Source organism: Natator depressus, chromosome 2 (assembly GCF_965152275.1).
Source record: "Natator depressus isolate rNatDep1 chromosome 2, rNatDep2.hap1, whole genome shotgun sequence".
Classification (NCBI taxonomy): Eukaryota; Metazoa; Chordata; order Testudines; family Cheloniidae; genus Natator; species Natator depressus.
In genome coordinates, this window is record NC_134235.1 from 206248860 (window position 1) to 206272101 (window position 23242).

The 23242-nt window shown below is 43.1% G+C and overlaps 1 protein-coding gene across 3 annotated transcripts in view; it reads right to left on the reverse strand.

Annotated features, from left to right (window-relative positions):
* The window catches only part of ABCB5 (ATP binding cassette subfamily B member 5), a 70636-nt gene extending 69093 nt beyond the window's left edge, over positions 1–1543 (reverse strand). For all 3 annotated transcript variants that reach the window (XM_074945805.1, XM_074945804.1, XM_074945802.1), the window contains exon 1: positions 1311–1543. The gene's annotated coding sequence lies outside the window, so the exon portion shown is untranslated. The remainder of the gene's footprint in view (positions 1–1310) is intronic.
* Positions 1544–23242: the final 21699 nt, after the last annotated feature.

Below are 23242 nucleotides of genomic sequence, written 5' to 3' on the forward strand. Positions count from 1 at the left end.
AGATTGCAAATAACCTTAGGTTGTCCCAGAACACATGAGGTTTGAAGACAGCAAACAGCAGTGACACTATCACACCCACAGATTTCAACAAGGATTTCAATAGGAATCGGTGGAAAGAAGGAGGAAGTTATTTTCTATTAAGCCGCTGGGAAGTCAGCTTCAGACTTGCTGCTACCCACAAATTCCCCAGACCCTTCTCAATCTGTTATCACTGAAATGCCAAAACGAAGGATGCAGCTTTATTATGGTGACAATTCAATGCAGTCAGTGAAGTTCCAGAGTAATGAAGCTGGCAAAAGGGAAGAGATGCACAATTTTATTTGTGAATATTTTTCTAAGGAGAAAATAAAACAAAGATTAGGAAGTGGCGATGGTTACAACTCAAAGCCTCCAGTCCACTCCCCCAATACTTGAGGCCATTAGCTAGACAATATTCTTTTCTTGCTAATGCTTCACTGACAGCTCTGACAGAGTTTGCTAGGAATCAGCTACCATTTGGAGTACGTTGGTATTCGAAGCCCCCAGCACTTCATGCGGGCATGAAGGTCAGTGGCACTGAGCTTAGCCACTGGGATTCACTAAGGCTCAGACAGTTCTCATAGGTATTGACTCATAAATTGGCACTTCCCTCAGCCCAGAGCTGGACAAAGCAGAGTATTTATTGACAATCTTCTGGTGTTAATGACATCTCTGCAGACAGACGTGGATTTTTTTTAATAGAAGTTATTTTTTCCTCATAGTTGTTTGACTAAAACTTTATGTTAATATATAGGTTGTTCAAAATTGATCCACTTCGACTCTGTCTTCAGCTCTTTGCTATTCATTATTTGAGATACGCAATTAGTCACCTAAGCCACACAGTATCATATCTGGTCTCTGGCCGGATGACAAACTTTACAGCCAGGCACTGTTGTGGTTTGAATAGTGAAGACCCTTGTTTGCATGTGCACAAGAATAGTCACCATTGCCACAGATGGTCAAAAAAAAAAAACATTTGAAAATTAAAAATAGTAAAAAACTGAAGTGAAGCTTTGAGAAAATGTCTTCCAACCAGCTGCACACTAACACTGAGGAATGACTAAACAGCCACTAATTTGCACTAATGTTCACAGAAAAGTGAGCAAAAAGGGATGAGGCCAGGGCTAATTCCCAAAGCTATTAAGATTTAGTGAAAGTGTTCTTAAAAAAAAAAAAAACGTTTACCCAGCTCTAATTGACACCGTGGTTCTTTAACATGCAGCTTAAAGATTTGCTAACCTGCTGCAGACTTTGCCTCTGCATGAGAAAGCGACAGAGTGTGAATAATTTACCTTCATTGGTCATGCTGAGCAAGCTCTATCTTCTTCTCTTCCTCCCTCAGAGAAGAGCCGATGACTCAGGGGTGGGATTTTCTTTATTTCTGTGGAAAGAGATCACCCTCCTCTTCTAGAGTACTGCATCCAGATGGGGCTCTGCTTCTTAGCCACAGCTGACAAGTGCATTTAGCCTCTCCTCCCTTGGCAGCAGCTAATAGAAGAGGGGATGTGGTCACATCTAAGGTCCAGTCCCACAGGCACTCTTTCTCCTATGCTCCTGATCTGCACCCCCATCCCCCCATCGGAGATCTCCTCACACAGCCATTTCCCAGTAGCCTGTGTTTATAGGTTTTCAAAATATTTCTGGTGTCTGATTTCATTTTCTAATTTACATGCTTTTCTGTAGTCTGGTTTAAAGAAATACGGTCATGCTGAAATTATATATTAATGCAGGTGTTATGAAAGTGAAAGTTTTTTAAAAGTCTAATTTACTTTTTTACCATTTATATCTTCTGCTAACTTCCCCTTCACCCCCTTATATTGGGACAATGAAAGCAAACCAGTAGCTGTTGGTTTCAATTTCTAATCTTTAACTTTTTACTTGTTCTTATATATTTACAGGATGCTGCAATATTTGGATAGCAAACTCTGGAGGCGATTATTATTGCTGAGAACAAGCTACTGCCATTCTGCTAAAATTAGACTTTTTTTAAAAAAAAAACAACAATCTCAAAAATTTAACTTGAGCTGAGATTTCCCTGAAATACTCAGTTACAGATTGGACACTACTTGTGCCTAAAGTTGATCCCATGAATTTGCCAATATGCTAGTTAGATTTTTAAAGCTGAAATCCAAACAAACTAGATTGGCCAATTTGATAAGTGTTCTAGCCAATATTGGAATGGAATCTAGTTAGGTTAACTCCTCTTTTACTGAGTCCAGGGAGTGTTATCTTAATAATTTTAACACTAGGTCATGTCATCTTTTACCTTGGACAGTAAAAAAAATGTCTTAAATCAGGACACTTAGTGCTCTTAACCAATTAACAGTTGATTAATCAATTGATACAACTAATCTTCTAGGCACGTACTGAAAACAAAAATAAAGTTTTGCAAGCAATTGTCAGACTAGGACTGATGTGCAGCAATTATAACACACTACAAGTCATCAAATGTATTACATTACATGTGTGATGGATCCTCATTCTTTAGTATATGTAATACATTTGCAATACTTTTCTAGAGAGTAAGGAGAACTGACTTTCGGAGGTCCTATCTTAAAGGCTATTGTAAGAGTGTGGTTCCTGCCATTGGAATGGTTTTGTATGAAAGGGATAAGTTTAGAAAATATCAAAAGCAAATTGCTTAAAGTTATTGTTTTAAGTCTCTTGAGTTAATTTGCCTGGGCTTACAAAGGAAAGCATACTTCTAGCATTAGTTAAAATCCAGAATGTGGCTACTTGAGGCTTCACTAAAGAGTGTAGGCTCTGTAAAATAGCCTACAGTAACTGATATTCAAGTACAGAAAGCAATACAATCTCCAAAATGAAATCTCACTACCTCTTCTTAGTCCTGCAACTCTACAGGAAGGAGAGCTGCTCAGTCTGGTCTGCATGTCTGATAGCTAGAGCCCTGTGAAGTTATTTTTTGTAATATTTCATTTTATCTTTTGGGAATTTCTTTTCTTTTTTTGCATTTCCCCTCACAGCTGGAGGTCCTGTTGGGTGCCAGGAGGGTAGGGATGAGGTATCAGGGTTTACAGAGCAAGCCCTTCCCATACTCACCCCATAGCTGTGGCTTCTGCAGTTCCTGTCCTGTGCGTCTAGGCTCGGCTCTGGACATTGCAACTTGGTGCATGGAGTTGTAGGGGTGGCTAGGCCAAACCTGAGTGATGAGGCCAGGCAGACAGGGTTATAGCAACACCCAGAGTGGTGGGCCAGGTCCCACAGGACAGGAGCTGCAAGAGCCCACAGCTTCAGGGATTTTTGTTTTATGTCCTTTGTTTTGCGCGTGTTATTTTGCATTTTTGAACAACATGGGGCTCTACCAAAAGCATTTCTGGATTCAACAGCCTACTTGTAGATTCTGTCAACTCATCTAGTCCTGTAATCCTGGATGAGGGGCAAGGCCATCCAAAGGGGTCCAGCAAAATTCTGAGGTCTACATGGCAGCCAGAACTTTATATAGCCTATTTCAGGGCCTGAGGAAAGGCCATCCTCTTATTTTTCTATTGGGCACTGTTCAATTAGCGCTCAGATTTCAGCAGCCTTAGTTTTTCTGCTGCTTCTGTCAATAGCCAGTAGATGGCATCAGTGTACAAGTTTCTTTGAGGCTTCTCAGAGTTTTTTTTTTTTTTTTATGTTGGGTTCATTTCAGTATTAGCCCAGACCATTTGGAATTTCCCCCTTTTAAAACAATTTCTTTTACTGTTCCAAAGTTCTGCCCCAGTTAAGTGTTTTTTGCTTTCTGCAGTCTTTCCTTCTTGTGCTATACAATTCCTATCCCTTCTAGAGTGCAACAATCACTTACAAAGAAGTCAAAAATCCCTCGTGGTTCCTCTAAATCTAACTGGATACAGTCGAGAAGCTTAAACTCTCTACCCTCCCGAGTGTGATCACTTAGTTGCCTAACCCAGATAATGTTTAGTTAGATGGCTACACATTTGTCAGAAGTTTGAAAGCCTGATTTAAAGAAACAAATCTTTCCAGAGAAGTGATCTAAAAGGAGCAAAACTTGGGCTCATCCTGATTGCAGGTAGAAGGAAATTACATATCTTAGCACTTACACTTCATGGCTCCACCAATGCAGCAGTGGCTATTTTTTATTCACTTACATTATCTTATGGCTAAGAAGGTAAAAAGGGGGGAAAAGTAAGTGACATTTCTACAACTGACAGATGTCCCTTTAACTGCTTTGAACAGCTGTTGAAAAATTGAAGCTGTTTTTATGAAGGAGATAAACTCCAGGATTCCTGTAATAAAACAGAGCTTTGTTTGGGTCGTTTGGAGAATCCTGTGTGACGTGGAAAAATATGGGTGGCCAGGTCTGGAACTAAGCTGGATATGCTCCTTTTTCCCTCCCCTGTTCTCTGTCCATCTCACTAGTGCACTATTATGTCAACTCTCCCCCTTTTCAGACCAGTCTTCCACTTAGGTGCCATGTAATAAAATATTTCACATCTAATCCTATCCATAAGGAATGAGGGCATCCCCCTGCTTCACTCCCTTTGTGCCACTCAGGTGTTACAAAGAGAGGAAACCTCCCGTAAATTCCCCTCTGATACCCCAGTATAGTGCATAGCTCCTATAGGGCCATACAGAGGTGTGGCAACTGTAAACATGCGTACACATGCTATGTCTATGCTGTATTTCAAATCCTGTGACAGAGAGTCTCAGAGCCCTGGTCTACGGACTCAGGCTCACACTATAGTGCTACAAACAGCTGTGTAGACATCATGGCTTGGGCAGGAGGTTGGACTCAGAAGCTTACTCCTCATCCTGGAGCTTCAGTGCACAGAACATGGCCAGATCCTTCTTGCATGGAGCTCCTTCTGGCCCCTGGGTCTGACCTGGTTCCTGCAGCAAGGTGCTCTCATAGAGGCAGACCCATTTTACATGCCCCTCTTGCCTGCATTCAGTGCACAAAATTAGGTGTAAGGCCGCTCAGCTTCCCTTTCTACATCTGCAGCAACCAGTACTCATCTGGAGTATTGTGTCCAGTTTTGGGCCCCACACTACAAGAAGGATGTTAAAAAATTGGAAAGCGTCCAGCGGAGGGCAACAAAAATGATTGGGGACTGGAACACATGACTTATGAGAAGAGGCTGAGGGAACTGGGAGTATTTAGTCTGCAGAAGAGAAGAATGAGGGGGTATTTGATAGCTGCTTTCAGCTACCTGAAAGGCGGTTCCAAAGAGGATGGATCTAGACTGTTCTCAGTGGTACCAGATGACAGAACAGGGAGTAATGGTCTCAAGTTGCAGTGGGGGAGGTTTAGGTTGGATATTAGGAAAAACTTTTTCACTAGGAGGGTGACGAAGCACTGGAATGGGTTACCTAGGGAGGTGGTGGAATCTCCTTCTTTTGAGGTTTTTAAGGTCAGGCTTGACAAAGCCCTGGCTGGGATGATTTAGTTGGGGATTGGTCCTGCTTTGAGCAGGGGGTTGGACTAGATGACCCCCTGAGGTCCCTTCCAACCCTGATATTCTATGATTCTATGAATTCTTTCTAGTTCCTGTAGCTCCACCTGTGGCTGCCTGGGCACTTCCAAAAATGGGAACTGGAACTCCTGGAGTCATTGTAATCCCTCCATATGTTGATTTGGGAGGGTGGACACCTCACAGTCAAGGAACGGGTTTGTGCCTGGCTGCTCGGTCACCCCTTCTTGACTGTAGGGAGTTTCAGATCCCACTTCTGGTACCAGTGACAGTGGGGAGGGGGCTGCCCAAGGCATGCCCCCTCTGGTAGTCCTGTTGATACACTCAGCACCTGCTCAGGTTCTTCCAGTCAGTGACCCAGAGACTGATTACTTCAAACAAAATATCTCCTTTATGGGGTCTGGTTTATTAATTTTTTTTTTTTTTTAAAGTTACAGAATCCAAACCTGATTTTAGTCTCGAGTTCATGCATGCTCTCAGTCCATACAAGACTCCTGGTAGCTCTCCTTCCCTGTTCAGAAGACCCAGTTGTCCTCCTGGAGCTGGCTGAACTTTGAACAGTCAGTTATTCTCTCCCTTCAAGAGCAAAAGCCCTTCTTGTGGAGCTGGGTTATATTTCAGGCCATCTGCAGGGACTCAGCCAGCTTCTCCAGCCCCAGTGATTTTCTTTACCTTTAGACTTGGAAGGTTTAGCAGTCAGAAATTTTCCTGCTGGTGTCTCCCTTGCTAGGATGAAGGGGGAAGAATATATGCTGGTCCTCTCTCAAGAGCTCATCTTGATAGGCTGGAAGTGAGGTGAGCCTTTCCTCACCTACTTTGCAAGGCTCCTCTGGCCCCAGGCCCTGAAAGTAGTAGTAACGAGTTTATCCCTAAAATAAAATTTATTCTTGGAATTGCATCCCTTCACCAATATCTCCTGTTTCCTTGGTCCTTGCATCCATAAGACCTCCCAAAATCTTAGAACAGAGGTGGACTGACCCCAGGTCCTATCAGTCTTAAGAGGACTATACTCATTCTATATGGCCTTGGAATACCAGAGATTCCCAAAGAGATAGGAAAAAAGGATTTCATGGTTTGTCCTTACTCCTCTTCTTGGGTTAGCTGATTTCATTAAGTGTTTAAACCAACCAACAAACATTGTGGGGCAGGGGGGAGAAGGGGAGTTTCTAGCTGACTTTCTCCAAAACAGATGAATTGCAAGAATATAAACTGTTTGTGGTATACTAGTTTCACCTAAAAAGATTGGCTCAACAGAAATAATTTTTGGGAAGTCTATGGACTGTTTTATACAGGATGTCAAAATAAATTATCACAGTGGTCCCCTGTGACCTTGGAATCAGTGAATCTATAGTGAAAATAGAGCCTGCATATTTAAGACCATAAGTTCAGCTCCTTCCTATAGAAGTTTTCAGACAGCTTGCACTTATGTCTGGATCTTGCTGGTCTGCAGGGATTAGTTCCCAGGGTTGTATTCTACTTTAAGTTGTTAAATACTATTATTTGACAGACTGCTAGTTAAAGACAGGCTGCTAAACACATTCATGTTATAGATAATACATTTAAAAATTACTCTAGATGTTTTAAACAGAAAAAAAACAAGTGCAGGATTCCTTCTTGAACCAATAGAGGTCACTGTTGTGTACGTAATGCCAACTTGCTTACACATTTCTTGCAAACACTATCGCATGGTTGTGCTCAGAAAAGTGACTATATAAGGGGCCCCATTTTTACCCTACAGATCTGGCCCCTGTAGATCTAGCTACTCTTACTACAACAGAGCTACCCAATGCATTAGGAATGTGAGTTGGACTGTCTTCAGGCTTATGCACACCCTACACAATTGTTAACTGAATCCCATACTTCAGATGGTGCCAAAAATAATACAGCTTGACCCTTGACCTCAGTTTTAAATTGTGAAGCTGGTAGCTAGAAAAAACACCTTACTTGTAAACTGGTGATTTGATATTACTAAAAAACAATAGCCCCCCCCAATGTCAATGTTAGAGTCACTTATCATAAGACAGGCACACTCCAATACCTCGATTATAAATGAGCCAAGGTATCCTTCACTGGGGCACACTGGGCAGATTTCTACTTGCACTCACTGAGGCCAATAGGGTTGCATGTATGGAACTGAGAGCTACATTTAGCATGGAGCATTTGGCAAGGCCACCAAACAAAGCTATCAGCAATACCCTCTGTCACAGCTATCTCTATAATCAGATGGGAAACTCAGTTTACTGTGTGGAGAAACAGCATATCCTTCAATAGAGGGAGCTGGTATTTCTAACAAAATATTGACAGCTACTTTAATCTCTGGCTGAATTGCTCTGACCCCCTCATTTCAAACACACACACTTTCCTCTGTCCCTGGTTACAGGGCAGGGGGCTTGCAGAAATAAAATGCTACCACCATTAACTTCTTGCTACTAGTCCTGGCCTCCTTGTTCTCTCATTCTTTTCTAATGAGTCATCCACTTTTTATTCTTGGAATGAAACCGCTTTAATACTTTTGTTCCAACTTTTTTCTTTTTATTTATGATGCCAAACATGCTCCCAGTAAGGCAGTTAGGTATAACAAGGCAGATTTTGATCCCACCAGTGCACTCAATATTTGCATCACAGTATGCTGTTCATGAGATCCCAGAGATTATTGGGGGCAGGGGGTCCCTGAATTCCATTCATCTCATTAGATTTTTGTCCATTCCACAACTGTAACAAACGGGTCCAAGACTGTCAGAAGCAAACTTACGGCACACCATTAGGCTACCCTCTGGTGTCAGGGTGTGATGTTTCAGGAATCTTAGCCTCTAGAGCCACCTGCAGGTCTTCTGTCTGTACACAATTCAGCCCTCCAACTGAGAAGCATCTAAATCCAACCCCTTTCAGGGCAACACAAACTCAGACCAGCATCCAAAGTTTCTTAACAAATCTACCTTTTTTTGGATTGGTCTTCAATGTCCTTCCTCCAATACCAGAGGAGACTGCCTGAGATTTGTGGTTTTCCTACACACCCAACCCTTTACAGAAGTCCCTCTTTTCCCTGTGGTTCTTCCCTTCACAGTGAACTTTCTCCCCCTTTTATGAGGACCAGGTGTCCATTAAGCATCACTTACAGCCTCTTAGTTCTTTTCTTCTGGCTGAGAAGCAATTAACTAATTATTGTTTGCAGTATTGAAGAGGAACCCTGTGTAACTCATAAACTTGTCTCTTTCACCAACAGAAGTTGGTACAATAAAAGATATTACCTCACCCACCTCGTCTCGCTATTAATTAATTATGGCACAGGTGTAATAGATATAACTAATAACTCCTTCCCAGCACATTGACTCATTAAAAAACTCCTCATCATGACTGCCAAATCATTTCATCTTAAATCCTCCCATTCTCTACACAACCCAAATACTGGTTTGCGTGCTGGGTATTTCCATGGGAGTTTGAGGGAGGTGGACTCTTTCTCACCAGATTGTCAGATTACTTTGGAGATGCTAAACCTAGAGGGTGCAGTAGCCTCTGTGTCCCTAAAGAGTCTCTCTCTCTGAAGACTGGAAAAGAAAATCTGTGTAGATAGATCACTGATATGAGGAAATCACAATTTAAATTAGCCATAGTAAAACAACTGGTGATTATTTCTTTCCTGTAACTCCCCCTGCAATTTTATTATTGAGTAAAAATAATGTCAAAATATTTGTGATGTTGTTTTGTTTTGTGGTGGTTTTTTTGGTAACAAAGTTAATGATTTGATTCAGGGTTAAGATGTTTCTTAATCCATTTGCCAGTTACTAATCAGAACAAATTTCTAGTAACCTATTGCAAAGCTGCTAGCTTTAAACAAGTGAATAGTTAAATATATTTCAAAAGTCAGAAGGTCACAGGCTGGAGGAGCTGGCATTAAAGTGTCCTAAATGAATTAATACTTTTAGACTGAACTCTTAGTTGATAATCGGTTTCAACATTCAAAAAAATGTGGAGTGACAAAACTGCACAATATCATCCACTTTAGTTCTTCTCTTTCCTCAGGAATCTCGGACATTTCCTGGATTGGGGATGCCTAGGGAGTTCTCAGGAAAGCACTGCTCTCATTTATTTTGACTAAAAACATCTCCTTGATTTATGGCAACTTTAAAATGTTTTCAACTGTCCGCTGAAGAATTAAAAGGCAGTGAAAGGTTTGTGGGTTTTCTTTAGGAGGTGGGTAAGACTGGAGTTTTATTTAATACTAGCTGCTAATCTCTTGCTGCCTTTTTTAAAATGATGAAAATGGGATTTGGACAACCTCTAGGAGGGGATGCAATCCAGCATCACTAACTCTGGTTCTTGCTAGAACACCAGCTTTGCTTCCTGATTTATATACGTTAGTGCAGGGCTGATTCCAGCACATCCATGGCCCCCTGAGAATCACCTCAGGTTATCCCCTCCTTCCTGTGTAATATTTTTTTTCTCCTACCTCTGGGCTTATAATTAAAACTGTATATTGACTGAAATAAAAAGCTACTATTTTGGGTGCAGAAATGGGCTGGTGGGGAGGCTGAGAGAAGGACAGCCGAGGGAAACATACAAAAGTGCAGCATTGAGCAAGCTGTAGGGTTGAAGGTGCAGAGAAACGTTGTGGAGAGAAGGGAGGAAGCAGCAGGAGCACAAAGTGGCCGGCAGCTTTAAGTGGCAGGACAGTGCCAGAACTGAGGGAAGGGAACTGCCACAGGCAACAGGTGCCATTAGGTAGAAAGGGCAAAAGTTACAGGGGACCCAGAAGGAATTTTCTCACCTGAGCAGCAGAAGCCACTTGGGTAGAGGTTGGCCCAAATCACAAAGTTCTTGAGGTCAGCAGATGACAGGAAGGTTGAGGAGGAGGGGGGTCACATAAAACCCCAGTGGAGGCAGGAGGTGGGCAGCAGGTGGGGGGGAAGTGCACAGGAAGTCCTGGTCAGTGATAGCGGATCAGCCTTGCAAAGGGGCCAGAGGAAACCCCATTTGGGGACAGAAAAGAAGCTCCACGAAAAGGATGAGACTGGCTCAGGCCAGCATCCTCAAGGGAGGAGGGGCCCTAGATAAAGCCCAACCAGGGGTTGCAGGATTAGGATTCTGATTAGGCAGGAACATCCATCAGGAAGGGGTGGAAAAACTCCTCTGCTAAGGGCTACAATAGGAGCATCAGGTCAGGCACCTGGGAGACAGGGGCCACAGCCTCTTTCTCGGTAGTATTTTAATGCCTCTTTCTCCTTGACCAGTTGTGTGCATGTGGCTGGTGCCCCAGTGCTGGGGAGTGGCAAAATCTTGGCCTACCCAGAAGGCTTTTGAGTCTTCAAGATACAGCGAGAGGTTCAGCTCAGCTTGCTCACACTGTCCCTTTGCATGCAGTACAGAGGGGGGAAATGAGGAGCAGAAGCAGAACACTCTTTCTCACTGCCTCCCTGTGAGGGGTCCCTCCCACCCTAGGTGCAGCCTGTCACCTGTGGGTCTGCAGCTTGTGACACATAGTCTAGTACTGATCCTGCAAGATGTAACAAAATAACCAGTTCTTCAACTATGTCAATCTCCCTGTTGTTCCCCTACGACTCACTTGTTAACGGCATTTGTACAATTTCCTGTAGAGACCACACGAAGGTCAAGGGGAGCTTTATGGAAAACGCTGACACACTCTCATGCTTCTAAAAACTGGAACTGAACTAATACATTGCTCACCTCTGCTGTCACTGAATGGAGAAACTCCCAGCCGCGTGATCCAAAGAGAACAAGGCTTCTTACTAATATGCAGCCTTCTGACATCTCTCTCCCTAGTCATTGGGTGACCAACAATTCCCATCAGTGATTTTCTCTCTTTTTTTCAATCTTTCCCCGCATAAAGCTTTTCCCAAATGTCATTATTCACTACATTTGGAAATGCCGGGTAGAACTTTGTCAATCTCTTTTAGCTGCAGGACTTGGTTAACCTCGATGCTTTATCATTCATAAATAAATAAAATAATAATAATACTAGTTTGTGTTGTGCAAATGTCTAAAGGCTCCAGTCAGGATTGAAACTGTATTGTGCTAGGTACTGTACAAACACATAGGAAGACTGTTCCTATCCCAAACAGCCAAGATGTGGAAAGTGGGTGTGACAGACAAGAGGAGGGAAGCGGGCATAGAGGATACATGGTTATACCATTAATGCCCTACACAACTTCCAAATCATCTCAAGTAGCTTTGTTCCCCCGTTGAACATGTGAAAATCACCTGTACCTGATTCTCACTCAGGTTGGATAATTGGTTGGATAATTTTTTTTAAAGGTTTACAGCAGAAGTGAATTTTGAGAAAATACTTGGATACTCTTCTGCTTGTGTATGTTCATTTTATTATGTTTCTCACGTGTCTCTCTTTTTAGATTGATTATTCTTTGGGCCAAAACTCTGTTTTTGGAAAGACACTAACATATTTTGGATGCAACCATAATCTAAATAATAATAATAATATTTAGGGCTGTCAATCAATCACAGTTAACTCACGCGATTAACAAAAAAATTAATTGTGATTAATCGCACTTATAACAGTAGAATACCAATTGAAATTTATTAAATATTTTTGAATGTTTTTCTATATTTTCAATATTGGTTTTAATTACAACACAGAATGCAAAGTGTACAGTACTCACTTTATATTATTATTTTTGATTACAAATATCTGCACTGTAAAAATGATAAACAAAAGAAATAGTATTTTTCAATTCACCTCATACAAGTACTGAAGAGCAATCTCTTTGTCATGAAAGTGTAACTTACAAATGCAGATTTTTTCTGGTTACATAACTGCACTCAAAAACAAAATAGTGTAAAACTCTAGAGCCTACAAGTCCACTCAGTCCTACTTCTTATTCTGCCAATCGCTAAAACAATCAAGTTTGTTTACATTTACAGGAGATAATGCTGCCCGCTTCTTATTTACAATGTCACCTGAAAGTGAGAACAGGCATTTGCATGGCACTTTTGTAGCCAGCATTGCAAGGTATTTACATGCCAGATATACTAAACATTCGTATGCCCCTTTCATGCTTCCGCCACCATTCCAAAGGATATGCTTCCATGCTGATGATGCTCGTTAAAATAATAATGCATCAATTAAATTTGTGACTGTACTCCTTGGGGAGAGAGTTGTATGTCTCCTGCTCTGTTTTACCGGCATTCTGCATATATTTCATATTATAGCAGTCTCGGATGATGACCCAGGACATGTTTGTTTTAAGAACACTTTCCCAGCAGATTTGACAAAACGCAAAGAAGGTACCGATGTGAGATTTCTAAAAATAGCTAGAGCACTCTACCCAAGGTTTAAGAATCTGAAGTGCCATCCAAAATTTGAGAGGGACGAGGTGTGGAGCATGGTTTTAGAAGTCTTAAAAGAGCAACACACTGATGCAGAAACTACAGAATCCAAACCACCAAAAAAGAAAATGAACCTTCTGCTGGTGGCATCTGACTCAGATGATGAAAATGAACATGTGTCAGTCCACACTGCTTTGGATTGTTACTGAGCAGAACCCGTCATCAGCATGGACGTGTGTCCTCTGGAATGGTGGTTGAAGCATGAAGGGACATATGAAGCTTTAGCGCATCTGGCATGTAAATATCTTGCAATGCCAGATACAACAGTGCGAGGCAAATGCCTGTTCTCACTTTCAGGTGCCATTGTAAACAAGAAGCAGGCACCATTATCTCCTGCAAATTGTAACCAACCTTGTTTGTCTGAGTGATTGGCTGACCAAGAAGTAGGACTGAGTGGACTTGTAGTCTCTAAAGTTTTACATTGATTTATTTTTGAATGCAGGATTTTTTTTACATAATTCTACATTTGCAAGTTCAACTTTCATGATAAAGAGATTGCACTACAGTACTTGTGTGAGGTGAATTGAAAAATATTTTTTTGTTTTTTACAATGCAAATATTTGTAATCAAAAATAAATATAAAGTGAGCACTGTACTCTTTGTATTCTGTGTTGTAATTGAAATTAATATATTTGAAAATGTAGTAAACATCCAAAATATTTAAAATAAATGGTATTCGATTGTCTACCAGTGCGATTAATCGTGATTAATTTTTTTAATCACGCGATTAATAGTGATTATTTTTTTTAATTGCTTGACAGCCCTAATAATAATTAATAATAATAATAACCAGCAGTGTGTTTGACCTGCTATCATGGCTAACGTCCTATACACTGTGTCTCTTCAGATGGTGAAGTTTTCAGAACTATCCAGTTTAGCCATCTTAGTATTTATATTTATCTTTTCCCAGGAGGAGTTAATTTTCCTAGTCAAGAGGAACAGTACAAAATGACTTCTCTAGAAATGGGGAAAACAGGCGACAGGCCTAATTTTGCATTCATGCAGAACTATCATTGGCTTCAAAAGGCTGAGATAACAGTTCAACAATGTGTGGAACTCCCTTTGAGACCAGAAGAAGTCCACCATACCCAGCTGTTTTCCACTAAGAAATTCAGAGGAGGACCAGTGTATGTGTGTGCTGGGGAGAGGGTTGTGAGCAGACTGCACCCTGTTAAGAGATGTAGAACTGGGTGTACTTCCCTTGCTTTCAGAGGAGCTCAGGAGGGAATTCTCCCATCCCCTGGTCTGCACTAGGGGTAAGTCTACACTATGAAATTAGGTCGAATTTATAGAAGTCGGTTTTTTAGAAATCGGTTTTATATATTCGAGTGTGTGTGTCCCCACAGAAAATGCTCTAAGTGCATTAACTCGGTGGAGTGCTTCCACAGTACCGAGGCAAGCGTCGACTTCTGGAGCGTTGCACTGTGGGTGGCTATCCCACAGTTCCCGGAGTCTCCGCTGCCCATTGGAATTCTGGGTTGAGATCCCAATGCCTGATGGGGCTAAAACATTGTCGCGGGTGGTTCTGGGTACATGTCGTCAGGCCCCCCTTCCCTCCCTCCCTCTGTGAAAGCAGCAGCAGACAATCGTTTCGTGCCTTTTTTCTTGAGGTACCTGTGCAGACGCCATACCACGGCAAGCATGGAGCCCGCTCAGGTAACTGTCACCGTATGTCTCCTGGGTGCTGGCAGACGTGGTACTGCATTGCTACACAGCAGCATTAACCCATTGCCTTGTGGCAGCAGACAGTACAATACGACTGGTAGCCATCATCGTCATGTCCAAGGTGCTCCTGGCCATGTCGGCCAGGAGCACCTGGGCAGACATGGGCGCAGGGACTAAATTTGGAGTGACTTGACCAGGTCATTCTCTTTAGTCCTGCAGTCAGTCCTATTGAACCATCTTATGGTGAGCAGGCAGGCAATACGGATTGCTAGCAGTCCTCTTGTACCATCTTCTGCCAGGCAGGCAAGAGATGAGGATGGCTAGCAGTCCTACTGCACCGTCTTCTGCCGAGCAGCCATGAGATGTGGATGGCTTGCAGTTGTTCTGCACCGTCTGCTGCCAGCCAAAGATGTAAAAGATAGATTGAGTGGATCAAAACAAGAAATAGACCAGATTTGTTTTGTACTCATTTGATTCTCCCCCTCCCCCGTCTATGCGACTCATTCCTCTAGGTCACACTGCAGTCACTCACAGAGAAGGTGCAGCGAGGTAAATCTAGCCATGTATCAATCAGAGGCCAGACCAACCTGCTTGTTCCAATAAGAACAATAACTTAGGTGCACCATTTCTTATTGGAAACCCCCGTGAAGTCCTGCCTGAAATACTCCTTGATGTAAAGCCACCCCCTTTGTTGATTTTAATTCCCTGTAAGCCAACCCTGTAAGCCGTGTCATCAGTCGCCCCTCCCTCCGTCAGAGCAATGGCAGACAATCGTTTCGCGCCTTTTTTCTGTGCGGATGCCATACCAAGGCAAGCATGGAGGCCTCTCAGCTCACTTTAGCAATTAGGAGCACATTAAACACCACATGCATTATCCAGCAGTATATGCAGCACCAGAACCTGGCAGAGCGATACCGGGCGAGGAGGCGACGTCAGCGCGGTCACGTGAGTGATCAGGACATGGACACAGATTTCTCTGAAAGCATGGGCCCTGCCAATGCATGCATCATGGTGCTAATGGGGCAGGTTCATGCTGTGGAATGCCAATTCTGGGCTCGGAAAACAAGCACAGATTGGTGGGACCGCATAGTGTTGCAGGTCTGGGACGATGCCCAGTGGCTGCGAAACTTTCGCACGCGTAAAGGCACTTTCATGGAACTTTGTGACTTGCTTTCCTCTGCCCTGAAGCACATGAATACCAAGATGAGAGCAGCCCTCACAGTTGAGAAGCGAGTGGCGATAACCCTGTGGAAGCTTGCAATGCCAGACAGCTACCGGTCAGTTGGGAATCAATTTGGAGTGGGCAAATCTACTGTGGCGGCTGCTGTGATGCAAGTAGCCCACGCAATCAAAGATCTGCTGATATCAAGGGTAGTGACCCTGGGAAGTGTGCAGGTCATAGTGGATGGCTTTGCTGCAATGGGATTCCCTAACTGTGGTGGGGCCATAGAAGGAACCCATATCCCTATCTTGGCACCGGAGCACCAAGCCAGCGAGTACATAAACCGCAAGGGGTACTTTTCAATAGTGCTGCAAGCTCTGGTGGATCACAAGGGACCTTTCACCAACATCAGCGTGGGATGGCCAGGAAAGGTACATGACGCTCGCATCTTCAGGAACTCTGGTCTGTTTCAAAAGCTGCAGGAAGGGACTTTATTCCCAGACCAGAAAATAACTGTTGGGGATGTTGAAATGCCTATAGTTATCCTTGGGGACCCAGCCTACCCCTTAATGCCATGGCTCATGAAGCCGTACACAGGCAGCCTGGACAGTAGTCAGGAGCTGTTCAACTACAGGCTGAGCAAGTGCAGAATGGTGGTAGAATGTGCATTTGGATGTTTAAAGGCACGCTGGTGCAGTTTACTGACTCGCTTAGACCTCAGCGAAACCAATATTCCCACTGTTATTACTGCTTGCTGTGCACTCCACAATATCTGTGAGAGTAAGGGGGAGACGTTTATGGCGGGGTGGGAGGTTGAGGCAAATCGCCTGGCTGCTGGTTACACGCAGCCAGACACCAGGGCGGTTAGAAGAGCACAGCAGGGCGCGGTACGCATCAGGGAAGCTTTGAAAACCAGTTTCATGACTGGCCAGGCTACAGTGTGAAAGTTCTGTTTGTTTCTCCTTGATGAAACCCCCCGCCCCTTGGTTCACTCTACTTCCCTGTAAGCTAACCACCCTCCTCTCCTCCCTTCGATCACCGCTTGCAGAGGCAATAAAGTCATTGTTGCTTCACATTCATGCATTCTTTATTCATTCATCACACAAATAGGGGGATGACTACCAAGGTAGCCCAGGAGGGGTGGTGGAGGAGGGAAGGAAAATGCCACACAGCACTTTAAAAGTTTACAACTTTAAAATTTATTGAATGCCAGCCTTCTGTTTTTTGGGCAATCCTCTGTGGTGGAGTGGCTGGTTGGCCGGAGGCCCCCCCACTGCGTTCTTGGGCGTCTGGGTGTGGAGGCTATGGAACTTGGGGAGGAGGGCGGTTGGTTACACAGGGGCTGTAGTGGCAGTCTGCGCTCCAGCTGCCTTTGCTGCAGCTCAACCATACACTGGAGCATACTGGTTTGACCCTGCAGCAGCCTCAGCATTGAATTCTGCCTCCTCTCATCACGCTGCCGCCACATTTGAGCTTCAGCCCTGTCTTCAGCCCGCCACTTACTCTCTTCAGCCTGCCACCTCTCCTCCCGGTCATTTTGTGCTTTCCTGCACTCTGACATTATTTGCCTCCACGCATTCAACTGTGCTCTGTCAGTGTGGGAGGACAGCATGAACTCAGAGAACATTTCATCACGAGTGCGTTTTTTTTTCTTTCTAATCTTCACTAGCTTCTGGGAAGGAGAAGATCCCGTGAACATTGAAACACATGCAGCTGGTGGAGGAAAAAAAAGGGACAGCGGTATTTAAAAAGACACATTTTATAAAACAGTGGCTATACTCTTTCAGGGTAAACCTTGCTGTTAACATTACATACATAGCACATGTGCTTTCGTTACAAGGTCACATTTTGCCTCCCCCCACCGCGTGGCTACCCCCTCAACCCTCCCCCCTCCCTGTGGCTAACAGCGGGGAACATTTCTGTTCAGCCACAGGCAAACAGCCCAGCAGGAACGGGCACCTCTGAGTGTCCCCTGAAGAAAAGCACCCTATTTCAACCAGGTGACCATGAATGATATCTCACTCTCCTGAGGATAACACAGAGAGATAAAGAACGGATGTTGTTTGAACGCCAGCAAACATACACTGCAGTGCTTTGTTGTACAATGATTCCCGAGTACGTGTTACTGGCCTGGAGTGGGAAAGTGTCCTACCATGGAGGACGCAATAAGGCTGCCCTCCCCAGAAACCTTTTGCAAAGGCTTTGGGAGTACATCCAGGAGAGCCGCGAATGCCAGGGCAAATTAATCCTTTCACATGCTTGCTTTTAAACCATGTATAGTATTTTAAAAGGTACACTCACCGGAGGTCCCTTCTCCGCCTGCCGGGTCCAGGAGGCAGCCTTGGGTAGGTTCGGGGGGTACTAGCTCCAGGTCCAGGGTGAGAAACAGTTCCTGGCTGTCGGGAAAACCGGTTTCTCCACTTGCTTGCTGTGAGCTGTCTACAACCTCATCATCATCATTATCTTCTTCGTCCCCAAAACCTGCTTCCGTGTTGCCTCCATCTCCATTGAAGGAGTCAAACAACACGGCTGGGGTAGTGGTGGCTGAACCCCCTAAAATGGCATGCAGCTCATCATAGAAGCGGCATGTTTGGGGCTCTGACCCGGAGCGGCCGTTTGCCTCTCTGGTTTTCTGGTAGGCTTGCCTCAGCTCCTTAAGTTTCATGCGGCACTGCTTCGGGTCCCTGTTATGGCCTCTGTCCTTCATGCCCTGGGAGATTTTGACAAAGGTTTTGGCATTTCGAAAACTGGAACGGAGTTCTGATAGCATGGATTCCTCTCCCCATACAGCCATCAGATCCCGTACCTCCCGTTCAGTCCATGCTGGAGCTCTTTTGCGATTCTGGGACTCCATAATGGTCACCTCTGCTGATGAGCTCTGCATGGTCACCTGCAGCTTGCCACGCTGGCCAAACAGGAAATGAGATTCAAAAGTTCGTGGTTCTTTTCCTGTCTACCTGGTCAGTGCATCTGAGTTGAGAGTGTTGTCCAGAGTGGTCACAATGGAGCCAATACCCGGAGGCCAATACCGTCGAATTGTGTCCACAGTACCCCAAATTTGACCCGGCAAGGCCGATTTAAGCGCTAATCCACTTGTCAGGGATAGAGTAAGGAAATCGATTTTAAGAGCCCTTTAAGTCGAAATAAAGGGCTTCATCGTGTGGACGGGTGCAGGTTTACATCAATTTAACGCTGCTAAATTCGACCTAAAGTCCTAGTGTAGACCAGGGCTAGGACTTTAGGTCGAATTTAGCAGCGTTAAATCGATGTAAACCTGCACCCGTCCACACGATGAAGCCCTTTTTTTCGACTTAAAGGGCTCTTAAAATTGATTTCCTTACTCCACCCCTGACAAGTGGATTAGTGCTTAAATCGGCCTTGCCGGGTCAAATTTGGGGTACTGTGGACACAATTCGATGGTATTGGCCTCCGGGAGCTATCCCAGAGTGCTCCATTGTGACCGCTCTGGACAGCACTCTCAACTCAGATGCACTGGCGAGGTAGACAGGAAAAGAACTGCGAACTTTTGAATCTCATTTCCGGATACTGTGGGAACTGTGGGATAGCTACCCACAGTGCAACACTCCGGAAGTCGACGCTTGCCTCGGTACTGTGGAAGCACTCCGCCGAGTTAATGCACTTAATGCACTTAGAGCATTTTCTGTGGGGACACACACACTCGAATATATAAAAACGATTTCTAAAAAAACCGACTTCTATAAATTTGACCTAATTTCGTAGTGTAGACATACCCTTAAGGCAGAATGCCTCATGGTGATTGCTCTGGTTTGATGCAGCTGTGCACTTCCCATAACTGTGGACTATGGCTAACAGGCATGATCTGACCCTAAATGAAACCTAACAAAACATTTTTTGTGTACCTATATTTGCTTGAAGGCACAATCAAGGCAGTTTTGGATCACCCCCAAAAATGTACAGAAATACCCAGAAGCACAAGTTGCCAACACATATTTTATTTTCAGAACTGTTTTTTGGATTGTCTTGTTTTTAGCATTGCTGTGACAGTGTGTAGACTCAGACTATTCTCACTGGAAGTAGCCACATGATATCAGAAGCAGCGTGTTTTCTTCATGCCAGACAGGGGCTATGCAAACATCCAAGAAATTGAATGATGTGGTTAATAACTGGAAAACTACTGGCTGGTATGAGGGGATTATACACTGTGTGATCCAGAATGTTTCTTCATATTTAGAATGTACATAATAATCTAAAAAAGATGTAAAATAAAAAAATAAATATAACACAGTACGTACAGTTGTGTACACTACAGTGCAAATCCATGTAAATAATACTGTATGTATATTACATACAGTATTTTAAAACATCCACCAGTTCATATTTGTCTTTACTTATACTATATTGAGTAGTAAGGACTTTATTTAAATCTGATCTGATTAAACTGAGTATCTAAAACTATGACAGTAAGAGATTACTCCGAGACAAAAACTACATTAAGATGGGGTTAAGATTGAGAGTTCGTATCAGTAATTTAGGGTAAAATACTTCACAGGGATGTTGTAATTATCCTCAAAACAAGCAACAGAAACTCAAGGAAGTCATAGTTAAAATTCCATTAAAAAAAAAATCAAAACCTGTTAAAAGTGTGGAAATGCACAGGTAAGGCACTCAAGCAATCTTATCTTTGTCCTGCAGCAAGCAATAACCACATCATTAGGGTTAAGAAATTGTGGTTTGGTGTCTGTGGTCCTATATTAGATTAAATTGATTATTAAGACATTAGATTTTTCTTTATTTTGAACTCATGGGATATGGTGATCCTAAGCTGCTACTGAAGAAGCAGAATTCTCCCATAGCCAGTTGTGGTTCCTTTATGTTCCCTATATGCCACTAGAGTGGCATATAGGAGCTGGGATCAGAATTGGTCTTCATGTTTTCGTTGAGAACTTTATAGGTGCTATGTGTTTGTGGGATGGCTGAGTGGAGAATGAAAATATGCGACTTTCTAGGCAAAGCTGTATTTTTTTTGGAAGAAGGAAAGTCTGTGGGCAAAGAAATGAGACCACACGAGAGGCTCTGATTTTGTGGCCGGAAATGCTTTCTGAAGATTTAAGGTTGAATTCTGCAGCCTTTTATTATGCAATTTCCCATTAAAGCCAAGAGACAAATTCTGGGCTCCTTACATTTCCTCCATCCCCATCATGAAATGAACTAGTTTGGCTATTTAAGAGTAACAGCCGTGTTAGTCTGTATTCGCAAAAAGAAAAGGAGTAATTGTGGCACCTTAGAGACTAACCAATTTATTTGAGCATAAGCTTTCGTGAGCTACAGCTCACTTCATCGGATGTATCCGATGAAGTGAGCTGTAGCTCACGAAAGCTTATGCTCAAATAAATTGGTTAGTCTCTAAGGTGCCACAATTACTCCTTTTCTTTTTGGCTATTTAAGTGCAGGGAATATGACCTTTTCCCAGGAGGGCTGGTCATCAGGGCTTACATGCAAGAGGTAGCACTGGTTTAACTAATTGTACAATCCCATCCAACTCCCTGGGTACATATTCAGGCAGCTGTCCTGACCATACTGTTATTTTTAGGAGCTAGCTCAAGCACAGCGAGCATGTGTACATCTACCCAGGCTGGGAATCACACCTCGCAGCTGCTGTATAGATGTGCTCTCAAATAAATGAAGCTGTATGGGTAACTAAGATCACGTTGGCACGTGTTCACATGATATCTGAGTGTGATGGTTTACGCGACTGACCAGACGGAATAGACAACTTGTAATAACAAAGGTTAATGACTTTCTTAAGACCCTATGCATGAGTAAAAGAATCTCCTGAAAAAAATGTAGGAATTTCCTATGATTCATCAAACCGTTAGCTCCCATCCCACTTGCTCATCACTAGCCAACTTTCATTTATTTACAAAACTTTTTTCAATGTGTATACCTCTCCAAAAGCAATTATGTCTGCCTCACAAGGCTGTATCAGACATTGGCTTGTAACAAGCAAGCTCATGAATACATTTATATAGTAGGAACATTTAAAATGATTACTAAACTGTAATTAATTACTATGGATGCAGAAAGATTTTATTAGTGTCAAGTCACACTCCCATGTCATGAAACTGAATGCATGAATGAAAAACAATTGCAAATGTTATTTAAAAGGTGGTAGTGGTGGTATGAACAACGTAACAGTGGAAAAACCCCAAATGGACTGGCATAAAAACATGGGAAAAGTTGCTTCCGATCTCAACGTGTGTGTGAAATAAGGAAGTGTGGAAAAAATAGGAATGTGAGTCTTACTAGGATACCCTGTTTATTCCATCTAAAACTACTTTACCAAGTATTAGAAGTAAATCACATGACAGGTGTGTCTTCACTTCACTCTTGCATCGTAAAAGTGACCCATTACATTTTTGTTTTCACGCTCACTGTTGCTGATGTGATATGCACTTTCATTTAGAGTAAATAAAACACTAAGCCCATTAATGCTGCATAAAGTGATAGTGGTTTGATCCAGTTTCCTCTGAAGCAACAAATAAATTAAATTGCCAGGTGTGTTCATCTGAATAGCAGAGATGAAAATGAGAATTCTACTTATCACCTGAGGTGAAGGTTCATAAGGACAAGCAAGGTGTGAGTAAGAATGGTCACAGAAGCTGTTTGTTTTAACAAAAGTTTTCCTTAAAATTGTTCAAAAATCAAAACAATGTCCCACCACCCCACCCCAGAGGGGAAAAAAAATCTGTATCCCAGGCTCCCTGGTTATTCACTCAGTCATTCTTGTAAAATGTTCTGGGTGCTACTGCTGCTGTACTCTACAGATAACTTTCCCATTTATATACTCAACAACAATAACCCTGCTTGTCAGAGCTTTACTCCTGCATCTACCCCTCCAAAACCCAGGAAACTGATTGCTCCTTATCCTAGAAATACTCACCAACAGCATGCCTGTCAAATGTGTGAAACCATTCAAGCCCTATTGCCCTTGGGGTTTGTGCCCCATTTTTTTTGGTGCCAAGGTGGATCCCAAAGACTATTTCTAGGGGCTGGTACTCTGGCCCAGCAATCCCTTCCTGGCATACCAGACATTCAACACCTGAGCCTATTTTAGTATACTGCTTCCTCCCATAATTACAGACAGGTACAAAACTTTGTCACTGCATTATCTACCCTCTTTTCCAGATCATTTATGAATATGTTGAACTGCACTGGTACCAGTATAGATCTTTGGGGGACGCTGCTATTTACCTCTCTCCATTGCAAAAACTGACCATTTTTCCTAACCTTTGCTTCCTGTCTTTTAACTGACCCACGAGAGGACTTTCTTTCTTATCCCACGACTGCCTATTTTGCTTAATGACAGGTTTCAGAGTAGCAGCCGTGTTAGTCTGTATTCGCAAAAAGAAAAGGAGTACTTGTGGCACCTTAGAGACTAACCAATTTATTTGAGCATAAGCTTTCGTGAGCAACAGCTCACTTCATCGGATGCATAAGACCCTTTGCTGAGGGACTTCATCAAGGCTTTCTGAAAGTCCAAGTACACTATATCCACTGAATCAACTGTATCCACATGTTTGTTGACCCCCTCAAAGAATTCTAATAGATCGGTGAGACATGATTT